General features: G+C 39.0%; 1 protein-coding gene across 2 annotated transcripts in view; it reads right to left on the bottom strand.

Annotated features, from left to right (window-relative positions):
• Tmtc2 (transmembrane O-mannosyltransferase targeting cadherins 2) overlaps window positions 1-15,327 on the bottom strand; it is a 356,561-nt gene that overhangs the window by 303,391 nt on the left and 37,843 nt on the right. Inside the window, exon 1 of one of the 2 annotated variants that reach the window (XM_021225985.1) lies at window positions 12,253-12,340. The exons of the other annotated variant lie outside the window; for it this stretch is intronic. The gene's annotated coding sequence lies outside the window, so the exon portion shown is untranslated. Of the gene's footprint in view, window positions 1-12,252; window positions 12,341-15,327 lie in introns of those variants that run through there. 2 annotated transcript variants of the gene reach the window in all.

The following is a 15,327-nucleotide window of genomic DNA, read 5'->3' as shown; positions in this document are numbered from 1 at the left end:
ACAAAATGTTTAGGAAAGTAACGTTATCTCCTTAACTGACAACAAGGCTCATGTAAAGAAAAATTTAATTACAACCATTTACTCTCGGTTATCAGCTGCCTGGTGAATAATGTTATAAATTTGTTCTTTCATTTAATACCCAAGATAACTGTGAGGAGTTATTAAGGAAGAATCCAAGCATCAGAAAATGACATGTCTAAAACCACACAACCACTACAGTCAGTATTCGAAAATGAGATTTGATTGTAAAGGGAGCAAAAATGATAAAACAAAAATTGCCATAAAGAATGAATTTCCTTAACATCTGAAGCAATCATGATTAACACATAGGTAAAACTGAGTGATAGGGAGGTCATGTGATCCACACATGAGATGGTGAAATGGTGGTGGTAACAGCAGGTATTGTTTGGGTTCTAAACAATATTTAAATATAAACTCAGAATGAAGAATGTATAGGATAGAGTAGAATGTCTCCTTTAGAAAACAAATGAGCTTGCAAATTCCCATTTCTTCCGGATAGTAGGAAACACTGCGTAAATTTGTACTATGATTTCCGCCACAATCTCTATGTGTTCAAGTATGTTGATTCCCAGAATACAGGTTACAAAGCCACTGCATTTCTTCTTTAGGACAATCAATGTCACTTGTACAGTCTAAGAAACTAGGGCTTCTGGGGCAGTCAACAGCAACACCGGTTCTGCTGGTTTTCTAAGGTGGCGGCTAGAATGCACTTCTTTGTTTTTCTTCAAGGGTTTTTCTGAGTCAGCCTTTGAGTATTTCTATCTGCATTTTCTACCTAGATAAAGGTAGATAACGTTGGCCATAATTACATCCCAGCAGCTCCTAACAGACAGCTCTTTCATGTATTATTCAGTCATTTTGCCTTCCTGGTTTCTTGACCAACCTCGATAAAATCCATCTCATCGCCTTTTAAAACAGGATGAAGTTTCAACAAAAAAATAAATGAATAGCCTAAGACTAATAGTGACTTAGCCAAAAAGGAAATTCATCCCATTAGGTAAAAAGAGTCAATGCTAGAGGGCACCGGTCCTCATCCTAATAATAAGAAGCCCTACCTTTGGCCCTCTTCTTGCTCTGCTCTGTTTAACTGGAGGCATTTGCCTCCTGGCCCACCATTCCAGCCACTGAACTGCTATTCCAGCCAGCAGAAAGCAGGCAAAGACATCACCCCCATCAATCATTCGCTTCTCTCCCATTTACATCCTACTTCTGAGGACACAATCATATGGCCACAGGCTGACAAAAAGGCTTGGGAACCTGAGACCTTAGAAAGCAGATATGGGCCTGTCCCAACTTCCTGCACAATATATGTTTGGGCCCACTTAAAATACTAGGCATTCCAACACCATCACTACCCTGTTCATTCAAACAGCAATCATTTATCTGACATCAGTACATGCATCATTTCTTAGTTCATTAGGACAATTATTTTGTTGCTTTGATCAGTAAAAACAGACACCATGACATTAATAATAGTTGGCTCTGGTTACATACAATAGCCTCAAAATGGTTACGTAATGGGTATAATAAATTAGAATTCTCATTGCACACAAATTAAAGTCAGAGGTCAATGGATGGTATCTTTTTCAATAGCTTTCCAACTTTTTTAATGACACAAGGTCTCTCTTTGAACCTGTAGCTCATCATCTGGGTAGGATGGCTGACAACTGAGCATCAGAGATGTTAAGTACCCATCTCTGCCCCCTCAGCTCAGGTTACAGACATGAGCCCAGCTTTTATGTGAGCGTTGGGAATCTTGCACTTATGGGACAGGTACTTCACAGTCTAAGCTTTCCCCAGCCCTGACCTATGTCTTAAGAAAATTATTCACCCTCCCCCCAAGTCTGAGGAAGGGAGATTAGTAAAGGCATATAGACAGATCAAGAGGGAAAAAAAAGATAGGGAAAAGTGAGAGAAGGGAGCAAAGGGATAAAAGGAAAAAGAGGAGGAGGGAGAAAATAAATAGTAACAATTCTTGAGTTTGGAGTCTCATCTATGTCAGTGGTTCTCAACTGGTGGCTCTCCACCCCTGAGGGTCAAATGACCTCTTCATAGGTTCACCAAAGACCATCAGAAAACACAGTTGCTAAAATTATGATTCACAACAGCAGACAAAAATACAATAATGAAGTAACAACGAAAGTAATTTTATGGCTGGGCATCACCACAACATGAGGAACCGCTTCAGGAGGACTGAGAACCACTGCTCTATGAGCCCTAAAGCTTTCAAGTCTTCAGTAAGGCAACCCATCCATCCTGGGAGAAGTGCATTCCAGAACAGATGACCTTATGAACAGGAAGCAAAGGATAAGAAAAAAAATCTCCCTTCAAGCCCAAGTACAGTTATCTGAACAGTCCCTCCCCCACAAAAGCCCTAAGCCTTAAAGTTCCACCTGCCATAGCACCATGCTGGGGACCAAGCCACATGAGACTTAAAGGACAATTACGATTCGAATCAACCACATAGTAGAAATGTCTCTATCATTCAGTAAGACATAATAAATTTAAATGACAAGCTATTGTTGTGTTTTTAATTTATTTATTTTGTATGGGCTAGTTGGGGGGGGCAGGAGGGTGACGGGGAGAAGAAACAGACAAACAGATAAACAGAGACATGTGGAAGTCGTTGGATAGCTTGTAGGGGAATTAGTTGCCTTCTTCCACCACCTGGGCCCCAGGGATCAAACTCAGGTCTTCAGGCTTGGCAGCAAGTCAAGATGACCCACAGTCATCTCACCAGCCAAGATCACTCCTCTTATATAAACAACAGTCAAAAATCTACCCTGGTAAATGAACCTGAAGAAGTAAAATATGAACCAAGAGCTAACAACAATAAATAAAAATCAGTCGTGTGACATCATTCTAACAATTCATCATCAGTAAAAATACTTGTTTGTTATTGTTGTTCTTGTTGCTGTAGAGGGGAGGGGGCAACTGTAGGGACATTTTGCATTTTGCTTTGTTTTGTTGAACAGGATTCTTACTCTATGGCTCAGGATGGCCTCTATGCTGCTGAGACTACCCTGAAACTCAAGCTGATCCTTCTGCATTAGCCTCTGATGGGCTGGGATTACATGAACCAAAACACTCAGCTTTGGTAGACATTACTTCTACAGCTTCAGACATACCTCAATAAGTAGAGTGCTTGCCCAGCATACACAAAGCCTTGTGTTGGAGCCCAAGCACCCAACCCAGCCAGGGAACACGTTTGTAATCCGAGCAATCAAAGGCAGAAACAGGAAGATTAGAAATTCAGGTCATTCTCAGCTACAAGCTCAAGAAGCTAAAGACCAATGTGGGCTACAGGACACCTTTTATCAATACATAAATAAATAAAAATGATGTGCTTGTATTGAATAATAAAGATATTCTGTTCAGGATAATATAAAGTAATACAAGTTGATTTCCCAATAATCCCTGTATTTTGTCCTTTCCAAACTTACAAATGAACAGCATAAAAATGATTAAATGATTTACTAACAAACTATAATAGGCAAAAATAACTCACACATTTTGTTTAACTTCAACTATTAGAAATCTCTAAGGAAGATAAAAATAAAAATACCATAGCAACCCAGTGTCAGCCAGAGAATGAATAATAGGGATTCTGAGAAAGAATTTAAATTGTTTTCTCTATCAATGAGCTTCCTGCCTTCTCCTCATGTACTTACTCTTCCACATCAAGGACTAAGATGTTTTCTTCTAAACGTGGTTCTTAGAGAAACATCAAGGAAGTGTCTCCCTTGGGGGAATGGCATTTAGGCATTAGAAAAGATTCTCCTTCCAAAAAGCATATGAAAACCAGTAGGGTGTTTGTGGCTTAATATACATAAACTTGAGCTCCACAGACTTAACTGCATCTCAAATGTCTATGTAAACAGTCAAACCTGTAGGTGGAAAACCTAGACATTCATACTTCCTACGTTATTTGCATTATGTATATAAACAAAACCAAGCTACAAGCCTATTATGTTGCTTACAGTAGCATCTAATTTCTGCTCATTTCCTGACTCAGACAGAGCGGTCTGCCATTCTAAATAAATACTTTAATAACGTGTGGCTATTAAAAGTTCCCCACAGAGTAGCTGCTTTAAAACAGTCAACAAAACTGTTGAGTCTTGGGGTGCAAAAGCCTACAGTATAGGTTCAAAATCACTTCTAATCAGAACCACAAATTACAGTTTTAATTATTGTCATTACTCACCCAGTAATGTCATTGAAGACCTGACATTAAGAAGTTGAGGAGGTATGTTTATCTCAACATAATCTAGGAAGAATTTAGATGATACTTTCCTCTTACCTTAAACTATTGTCTAAATAACTTGATTCATCAGTGTGATGAGTTTCTCAAAAGAATAGAGAAAAGATATCTTGCTATCATTCTGGTTAAAATTTATCAAGAAAACTTCTAATGCCATTTATTATTTAATGTTTATACTCATTAAGTACAATTTCTATATGGAACTACCATTTCCTCCAGTCAATTAATATTATCTCCCTGATGGACCTTTTACTTCAAATATTTATAAATTCTATCTAGTCATTGGTTGCTTGTATTTTATATGACAGGAATATCTGAAATCCTGGGTATATTTGTTTATAAATGTAGAACATTTATTAGTTTGTAAAGAAAAAGAAAAGAACAATCTCTTGCTATGTAGAAGAGGGCCATTTATGAATGTTGGTGGCTTCATTTCATTTCAGGTTAACATGACAAACACTTCCAATATTTTCCTTTTCCAACTATCTATTCTTTGTTCAAGTCTACAGTTTGGAATACATTCAAAATAGCAAGTAGCAGTCTTGATTGGTCCTTCTCAGAAATGTTCAAATGGCAGCAGTAATATAGCAATCATGGCACTAAATATCCATCACGGGAATGCTGCCCAGACCATAGAAATTTCTAGCTGCTTCTGACAAGACTGTGGAAGGAAAACATAATGTAGTAAAGATTTGAAATAAAAAAAGTCATTCTGATATTATGTTGCAATTACCCTAACCACTTACTGAAAAGCATGCATATTAGAAGGCAATAGCTAGGGAAATAAATTGTTATAAAGCCACTGAAATCAAAAGGGAATTAAACCAAAGGCAAAAACTACAGCATGATTATTATATGAATACTATAAAAGCATTTTATTAATACTGGAAGGTGTTGAAAGCAACTTCAAAATAAAAAGGAATTCTATTCCTTAAACAAGACTGCTTCATAAAGTAACCACCTAGACAATTGTTGAAAATCGTTTTAATAAACAAGGGAATTAAAAAATGAGAGGAATTGCCAGGAGGTGAACCTAAAACCAAACTTAGACTAATTCAAAATAATACCCAAGTGAAGTCCAACTTTGATCACATTTTCTGCACATTTATCTAACACTTACGCCCTGATGCTCAAAGGTCTTACATATGAAAAGCAAAGTTTTATGCAGATTTTCAAGGCAAAAGTGGGTGAGGTCAGGGAGACAGTTATTTTAAAAGAAAAATCTACAAGTTAAACAGCAAGATAATGAACTGGTATTTTTATAACTCAAAATTAAGGCAAAATACTGACTCAAAACAGGGTATTACTGACTTTTCCCTTTGCTCCAACTCTAGTGTGGCTTGGTGGTAGGTACTAATGATGGTTGTGCACTTAGATAACTTGGGCTGCTGTAGGTTTTTGTACTAATTCCATTTTAAATTATAGTGGTATATACTACATGACGTTATTACACATGTTCTGGAGTCCTTATCCCATAAACTTTTGAACTCAAGACAAGTTTCTTCTCCCCCCATTCTAGTGCCTACACAGATGTGTAAAAATCAATGAGTATCTGTTGAAAAGAAAGGATGTATATGCTATGTATGTCAGCATTTCTGTGAGAATCACCCTATCACTAAAATCAGATTTTTCTCTCTGTGTACCACAAGCTATCTGTGGAAGGCTCTGCTAACTGGGGTCTACTTTATCAATTCAATTATTCTTCTCATCTCTAAATCCTGCAAGAGTCCTTTGAAGAAGAAATAACTATCTCTACTGTATAGTGAAGGAAGCTGAGTCTCCAACAGTGCCACACCTTGACACTCCTCAGAAGGAAGGTACTGGGTGGACACTACTGACAGAGTAAGCAGATAACCAGGTTTTTATCCCGTCTGCTCAGCAGTTGTCTCCTCTGGGAAGCCATTTTAAAAGCATGAAGCTCGACTTCTTAGGTGAGTACCTTCACCTCTCCTAGCACCTTTGGTAGTTAGAATTTTAACACTACTGTGTGATCTTTACCCTTTGCTACTACCTGTGTGATTTTAGTAAAAGGATTCACAGTGCCTTTAATAACAGAACCTCAGACCTATAGTTTCCAGTAACTGGATCTCACCAACAACCTAAAAGTGTTGGGTCCAGTGAAGAACCTTCTGACCCTCCCTCCGCTCTTGCGGAATAGTGCATGTGTTACAATCCTTTATGCTATGGAACATTTGCTTAATGTTGCAAAGATGTGTTGCATTCTTCTAGGTTGCATTTGATCAACTCTGTAAAGCCGTGTCACTTTGCCTGTCTAAAGCACCTGATTGGTCTAATAAAGAGCTTAACAGCCAAGGTAGGAGAGAAATAGGTAGGGCTGCCAGGCAGACAGAATAAATAGAAGAAACCTAGGCTTGAAATAAAAGGAGGAGCATAGCTCAAGAAAAGGATGAAAGGCAGAGGATGCCAGGGACCAGCCACCCAGCCACCCAGCCAGCCACGGAGTAAGAAGGAAAAGAAAGATTTGTAGAATAAAGAAAGGTAAAACGCCCAGAAGGAAAATGTAGTTAAAAGAAAAACGGGATAATTTGCTTAAGAAGATTGCTGGAAACAAGCCAAGCTAAAGACAGGCAATCATAAATAAGAGTAAGTCTTGGTGTATTTACTTGGGAGCTGGGTGGTGGGCACCCAAAGAGTAAAAAAACAAAACAAAACAAAAACAAACTACACTCAACAGAGAACCCAGAAGTATGTTTTGCCACACAGGACTCCTTACAATAGCAGCATATAGGGAATAATACAACCATCTGAGTACAACCTCTTTATAGCGTGAGATGACAAACACCTGTTCATCTGATTTCACCACCACAGCCGGGAGATTTCTCTACATCGCCTGGCGTGAATGAACCGGATATTAGTTCTTAAGTCTTAAGTTATTTACAGCAATGATAAAAGAGACATGACTTGAACCCAATATGGGACTCAGTTTATATTTGTGGGCCTGCACGATTTTCTTCTGTTTTATTTTTTATTATAGACTTGTTTTATTTTTAGGTGGGTGCATGTGTATACCACCTGTGTGGGCGTGCCCTCAGAGGCCAGAAAAGGGTGTTGGGTCCTCTAGAACTGGAGTAAAGGCAGCTATAGTAAGCCACCTCACTTGGGTTCTGGGAAACCAACTCCGGTTCTGTGGAAGAACAAGTGCTCTTAACCACTGAGCCATCTGCACAGCCCCTGCAATTTTCTTTCTGAGTAAACATTTGAAGGAACATGTTCTCAAAGACCAGCTCCACACTATGTAAATAAAGCACTTACAAAGTTATATACTTTACCGTGGGGGCTGGAGAGATGACTCAGAGATTTAGAGCACTGGCTGTTCTCCCAGAAGTCCTGAGTTCAATTCCCAGCACCCATATGGCAACTCACAATTGTCTATAATGGAATCCGATGGCCTGCTCTGGTGTGCATGCATGCATGCAGAAAATCATCCATATAAATAAAAAAGTAAAAATTAAATAGATACTTAATATCATTTTAAAAGAATGACAGGAGCTTAAGCACAGAATAGTTCTACCACATATTCCACAATGACAGCAGACAAAATATCCCCAACATCAACAAGTATGACAACTAATGACATAATTCCTTAAGACAAACAAAACAACTTCTACTCAAAAGTAGAAAGGCACCATTTCTATTTAAAGCTGATGTGGAGGAACATACCAGAATACCAATCAATACTCAAAGAGACAGCCAGTGCAAGTCAGGGCTACATAGAGAATCTGTCTTAACTTCAAAACTAATTTACCTTCCAAAACATCCCATTCACTTTAGGGCATGTCAGATACACCTACACACATACACACACACACACACACACACACACACACACACACACATACATATATACTTAGGCACTTAAACAGAAACACACACATACACTTATAAACACACATATATATACATAGAAATACAAATATATGCATATGCACCCACACACAGACCCAGAGACACAAATACACTGAACACACACACAAACACACAGATACAGACACACTCAGAGAGAGACAAAGACACATATATACATAGAAATACAAATATATACAAATGCACTCACACATGTACCCCAACAGAGACACACACATACACTTATATATATACACATAGACACACAAAAGATTAAAACCACTGAATAGACACTAGTTGCTTAATATTGACTTTCCCCATAATCCTCAACCCTACTAATGTGAGTATATTAATCTTTGAGTTCCAAACAAAAAAGCATAAACCTTGGTTCTTTACTAGAGTTACTGCATGTCATTACACAGTAAGCATGAAAATATTTTTGTTTTCTGTAGACATATACGCTACCCTGATCTCACAGCAATGAGTTCATTATTTATGGTTCATTGGGTTTTAAACCCCTGATTTTTTCCAAAATGCACCTTTTCTTAATTGTGGCATTCTCATTATCCAACCTGTTTTCTCATCTATATTTACAAATACACACTGAATAGAGAGAATGCTGCAAAATTAAATGCATTTTGAAGAAAATAAAGGAGATGTTCTCGAAGGATAATTAAAATCAAAGCCCTTTCCAAAAGAAATCATACATATTAGCCAGTGCCTATAATTGTTGTAATTATGCAAATTTACCCTCTAAGACACCCCAATGGTGTCTGGTGTCAGTATTCATGCTTTGGAACTTCCTTATGACAAGGCCCTTTTAAAGCAATCAAACCTATCTGGCTGACAGCCCACAGTTACCTATGCTCTCTCCTAGTCCAAGCTCCAACTCAAAGGGTTTAAGGTAGATGCTAGAAAATTCCGAATTACAACTACAAGACTTAAACATGTGGCCTACAAATACACAGACCAAATCATATTTCCGCACAATGAAAATCTACATGACTTCTCTACTGTGTCAAGTTAATTCACTGAACCTTAAAGATGGAAGTACAATGTGAATGGGTTACGTCTACCCCTCAATAAAACAGTAGCCATAGTGGAGGAAGTAACTTCACTGAGATATGCACTCTTTGAAGAATCTGTATAAAAATCAATAGTAAGGCTCCACCTTGAATTGCAAAACTCCCAGAATTTAAGCATCAATTTGAAATTACTTTCAGAAAAAAAACCCCAATAGTATTTAAATGCATAAATACCTAATTCTGAAATGTAACACCAGTAAAATGTTTGAACAATCTTTAAGTCCCAAAAATATCAACCCAGTAAACTGCCGTCTCTCTCCCAACCTCAAACCTATTCTCAGCATCACTTCCAGTTAGCATGAGAATGAGCAGGGCTGGAAGAGGCAATAAACGAGAAGAGAAAGAAACGCTCTCATGACTTACAAATTAGATACACTTCGTAGTAACCCAAATTGGGCTGTATATTGTTTTTGCATATATTAGCATGATCGAAGAACTAAAGGCAGAGTCACTTGTTACATGGACCATTCCTTGTGAAATGGAACCCTGTCAGTTACACACTGACTTGGTTTATCAGTTCCTAATTACACACCCATCTAATTGCATAGCACCAAATGGAATATCTAAGACAGCATTCGTGTTACAGTTACACACACACACACACACACACACACACACACACACACACCTGCTGATTTTCTCCCCTTTGACAAAAATAAAGCCTTAGTGGAAAAACCTAAAACTTTGAATGAATTGATAGGTAAAGAAAGTAAAAAAAAAAAAAGTTCATGCAGAGATTTGAGTGCCTGAGCCCTTAAGACTCTGGCCAAAAAAATCCCACTGTTCTAAAATTTGTATATGGCCTACTAAATACTTCTCATAAATTATATCATGACAGCATGTTATTTCTGTGCGCTGAAAATATTGCTGCACTCAATAACATATAATTTTCTTTCTTTAAAAGTTGAGAATAAACCCTGAACTCATACATGCCAAATCTTACCACCACATGGCCAGACACTCTGGAGCCCCACGTTGGCAACCTACGTGGCAACATTACTCAGTTCAGTGATAAGCCAGTGAAGTTTCCCTGCACAAGGCTGCATGCTCCATCTACAAGACAGTTAGGTTGTGACAATTATCAAATAGTGTGCTTTACACACTGGGACAATGCACCTTTGTGTGGGTAGCAGTCAATACTAGATTTTTTTTCATTTGTTGAATATATAAACACCAGTGAATCTGGCACTTGAGTCTAAATTCTCCAACTGTAATCATAAACACATGTGTGTGTGACAGAGCTACAGATACACTTTAAATGATTACCTTATTGAAGATGTCTGCCTCTCCAGAAGTCACTAGAAATAGCTGCTAGCCACTCTGAATGCAAGCAGCCATTTTCCATGTGTAAACACATTTAATCAAGACAAGTTTTACACACAAAAAAGGGTATTAGATATCTATCTCATGTATTCAGTTTACTGCCCTAGATAATTTTTTATAATTTATTTTGATTTTATGTGCATTGGTGTTTTACCTGTATGTGTGTCTGTGTTAGGGTGTCAGAAGCCCTGGAACTGGAGTTAGAGAGGTACTAGCTGCAAAGTGGGTGCTGGGAATTTAACTCCTATCCTCTCTCTGGAAGAGCAGACAGTGCTCTCAACCACTGAGTCATCTCTCCAGCCCCCTCCCCTAGACAATTTTATCCCAGATCTTCTAAGTAGATCCCTATGACAACTGCAATAGAATTCTAAGGAGGTGAGGTCTAACATAGGCTAAAAGCACGAGGCATAGCCACTTTCTAAGTAAGATGGCTCCATCAAACCTATTTTCTCATATCACAGCATATGCTGTTGAGACGGCTCCCACGTCCCTCTCAAACCAGTGCCTTTACTGTAGAATATGTATCAGCATGAGACTGTACAAAACAATATGTTCAAGCTGTCAGTTATATAGGATGCTTACTACTCACACGGTGTTCAAATCTGTCCCCATTAAAGCCGGTGCTTTTCAATGTAGACACAAGTAGAAGACCACGTGCACAACTCCCTTTCTTGCCTAAGATCACATAACTGATGAGTGGCAAAGCCAGAGACTGAAGGCTAGGTGTCCCCCAGGTCACCCTCTGATACTCCAGCACAGATACTCACAGCAGAGGAAAACCCAGGGAGAAAAAAGCAGTTCTACAGGACGAGGAGGTAAGCCAAGGTCTGCTGATTTTAGTCTCTACTACCTTGACTTTTTACATTAAGAAGACTATTTAAATAAAAAAAAATCTTTTCAAATCCTTAGTAAAGTAAAACGTAAATAATACCAACTTGGGGTAATTGGATTCCTATTGTTAATCAGGCTTCAGAGGTACAAACAATAAAATAGGACTAGAGGCAGCCAAGACAGAAAGGAAAATGTTAGGGGGACATGAGAAGGGAAAAGAGTTGCTCGCTCTGGAATGTAGTTGAAGTTTCTCACCAGCAAACAAATCAAAGGGACATAATTCAATTGGTAGAGGACCTGTCTAGTATACAAAAGGCTCTGGGTTCCATCTCCAGTGTCTATAATCCCAGTACTTGAGATGGAGACAGTAGGATCAGAAATTGAAGGCCATCCTATTGCACTGAGCTTGAGGCCAACCTGGGCGACATGAGACAGTGTCTCAAAACTGAACAACCATTTAAAATCCCAGTACAAAGAACACCACCTGCTGTGAAGATTGCCTACTTCCAGATAGCATTCCTTTTACATACAAACACTTTCAAATAATGTTAAAATAGTAATAAGCCATGCTTAAGGCCTCACTGTACATGACATTTAACTGTGGCTTCTTTTCCTAGGTGTGAACTGTAACTTCCTAGGGCTATAAGTTTTATTTGAATTAAAAAACAAGCTTAGCTTACTTGGGCAACCCTTGTGATACACATTTTTTTTTTCCTTTTTACCGTTTTTGGCTGTAATCCTATCCAATCTACCTACCTTAGGAACCACGGAACCTGTGATCCTACTTAAGTTCCTCAGCAACCCTTTGATTTGTAACTTCAGAAGCCACCAAAATCATGTGCACATAGCTATGGTAAAGACACTTACCTGAGTCTCTTGATAAAGCCCAAAACCCACACTTGGGTGCATAATATACTTTTTTTAAGGACTCTGTATTGTTTTTCTTTTTTAACTGTTGCTGTCTTTCAAGCTATAGCTATCCTACCCAGCAACTGCAAGCCAGCAGTGGTCAGGCTACAAGAGCTGAAGCCTGAGGAGATTCTGTTCCCTCAGGCACCAGCTCATTCAAAGCTACTAAGGAAAATCTCCATCCTGCTAAGGGAGATTCAAGATTCAAAGGCTAAGGGAGAATCCTGCTTCCCAGAGAGGCTGAATAGCAGGCAGCTTCACCTAGCTCACCTCCTCCAGTGGCCCTAGAAGTTCTCCTGCTTGTTCCCACCCACCCCCACCCACCCCGCTTATAAACCCTTCCCCACCTGGCTCCTCCCTACAACTTCCTGTCAGCTAGTTGCTGACCCAGTCTCCTGACCACAGGTAAATCTTATTTAATCAAACACACCTTTGAATCATTAAACAAGTATTCCAGAGATACATATACTACCACCACACAAACGAAGAAGAGGGAGAAAAAGACTTGACACGAAGACACTTGGCTTTCAACTTCAACAAGCTAATCCTCTATTTCCCAAGCCCCCAACTCTTTCTTGAATACCCCACTGTTGGAACCACTGCAAGTGGAACTGTCTACCTCGGCCGTCTCTTCTTCTACTCCCAAAGTTTTGAAGGAAAGGCATGACTCACAAAAAATGTTGTTTTCAGTTATGAGTTCTCTGGTGTTAGGAATTGGCCTAGCTCTATTTTTAAGGCAGCATTTTCCTTATTATTATTTATGTGTACGTGTGTATGTCTGTAAATGTGCATGTGCCTGAGATTAGAGACCTCTCCTGTAGCTGGGATTACAAGCAGTTGAGAGCTGTTTAAATGTAGGCGCTGGGAATTGAACTCAAGTCTGCAAGAACAATACATGTTTTTAACCACTGAGACATCTCTCCATCCCCCCAGCTCCTTTTTTTTCCAAGAACATTTGGTAAGGATTCAGTCACACTAATAACAGATCACACAGAAAACCCTAAGTACATACAGCAACAGGAAAACAAATGGTTAGAAGCAATTCCATCTACCTCAGTCAAATAAATCTAACAGGGCCTGGGTGGTGGCTCAACCAGGAAATGCTCAGAAAATGCTTGCTGTGCACGCATAAGGACAGTTTGATTCCTAGATCCAGATAAAAAGCCACACATATAACCCTAGCACCCAGGAGGCACTGAATGTAGGGTCCTCGGAGCTTGCTAGCCAGCCAGCCAGTCTAGCCAAACGACAGGTTCCAGATTTAATAAGAGATCCTGTCTCAAAATATAAGGTAAAGCAGGACTGAGGAAGACATTAGAGAATGAACTCCCGGCCTCTACAAGCATACACACATACTACACAGACATTTACATCAAAATGAAAGCGTAAATCCATATTAGGAAACAGATTATTAGAAAAATAATACAATACAGAGTTACAACTAGTGATATACTGAAGTGGAATAATTATTTCAGTGCTTTAATATGGCTATGACAGTGGAGGAAAGAATCAATGCCACAAGTCTATTTTCATTTCTTAACCTGTTTTTTCAAAAGTCAGTATAAAAGATCTGAGGTAAAGAAGGAACAAAGCAAATGTCTGGTCTGGCTTATTTAAAAGGCCAAGCAAGTGTGGTTTAGGAAAGAAAAGAGGCTTTTCAATGGCGCCATGTGACTAGTGCTGCTCAAGTGTACTATTTGGGGTGGGGTACTGTGAAATGACAACACTTGCTGTCATGGATGACTACTGGAGTTCCACCTCCAGGATCCACGTGATGGAAGGAAAGAACCCATGCCTGAAAGTTGTCCTCTAACCTCCAAACATACGTCATGCATGGTGCACACATTTGCACACACACGAGCGCACACACATACACACATACACACACAGGCATGCATGAATGCATGCATGCACACATGCACCACATGCATACATGTAATAATTTTTGTATACTGCTTGGGTTCAAATCCTGCCCATGTCCCTTTCTACCTGTCTGACTTTTGACAAATTGCCTAACAAGTCCAAGATCCAGCTTCCTCATCCGTAAAAAGGATAACAAGAGACGCTTCCTTCCGGTGTCCCTGGAAGGGCTATATGTAAAGACCCTCAGCCAAAGCCTAGCTAACATGTAGACATTGCAGATGGCCTTTTGCTAGAAAAAAGCAGCATAAGTTCATTACCATCTGAGCACCATCGGTCATGCACAGTGTCCTGCGCTTTCATCCTTGATGAACATACAATATCAGTAACTGGGAGTCATTTCCAGACAACAGCAAACCGGAACAACCTAAATACCGGTGGAAATAAAAGTCTTTTGAACCATTCTTCTCCAAAACGTGATCCACAAATTCTAACTTCAATTTTGTAAAGTGAATTGTTCTACAGAAACCTCATGCTCAGGGTAAACAAGTGTACTTTTACTAGAAACTAGTTCAAGTATTAAAAACTACACAGAAAACACAAGTCTGGAAAGTGACTAGCAAATAGAATCTCTGCTTTAATTATGTATATTAGCCAGTCTGCAGAAAAGAAAGATATAAGCCCATAGCTATACCTCTTGATAGCTAGATAGAAAGATAGATGGCAAATAATAGATATAGAGAGATGATAGGAAGACACACACACACACACACACACACACACACACACACACACACACACACACACACCTACTAATGCTTTGTCCAAATCTGAATAACTGAAAAATACCCAACACTATTCTTTATTGATAGTTAAACCACTTTTCACCTTTTTTAACATTACTGAAAGATATCCTCTTATTTTAAATCAAGTTTATAATGTCCTGCTTGGAAAGGAACACTTCAATTTTGAGTAACTAGTAGGAAAAGCTTTCAAACACTGGAGGTAATCAGCTGACAATCACCTGGCTTCTTGATAGTCTCTAGTTTACACACATCATCTCTACCTCACCAGGAGAAGAGAGGGGCTTACTGGACTCAAAGAGATTGTCTTAAGGCCATCAAGTCACTCAGTATTTTTTCCAAGGAAAGTATAAATTGATACTGCTTCCTG

Source organism: Mesocricetus auratus, unplaced genomic scaffold (assembly GCF_017639785.1).
Source record: "Mesocricetus auratus isolate SY011 unplaced genomic scaffold, BCM_Maur_2.0 Super-Scaffold_100011, whole genome shotgun sequence".
Lineage (NCBI taxonomy): Eukaryota > Metazoa > Chordata > Mammalia > Rodentia > Cricetidae > Mesocricetus > Mesocricetus auratus.
Note: the sequence above shows the minus strand (reverse complement) of the source record. Positions and strands in the feature narration are given on the sequence as shown.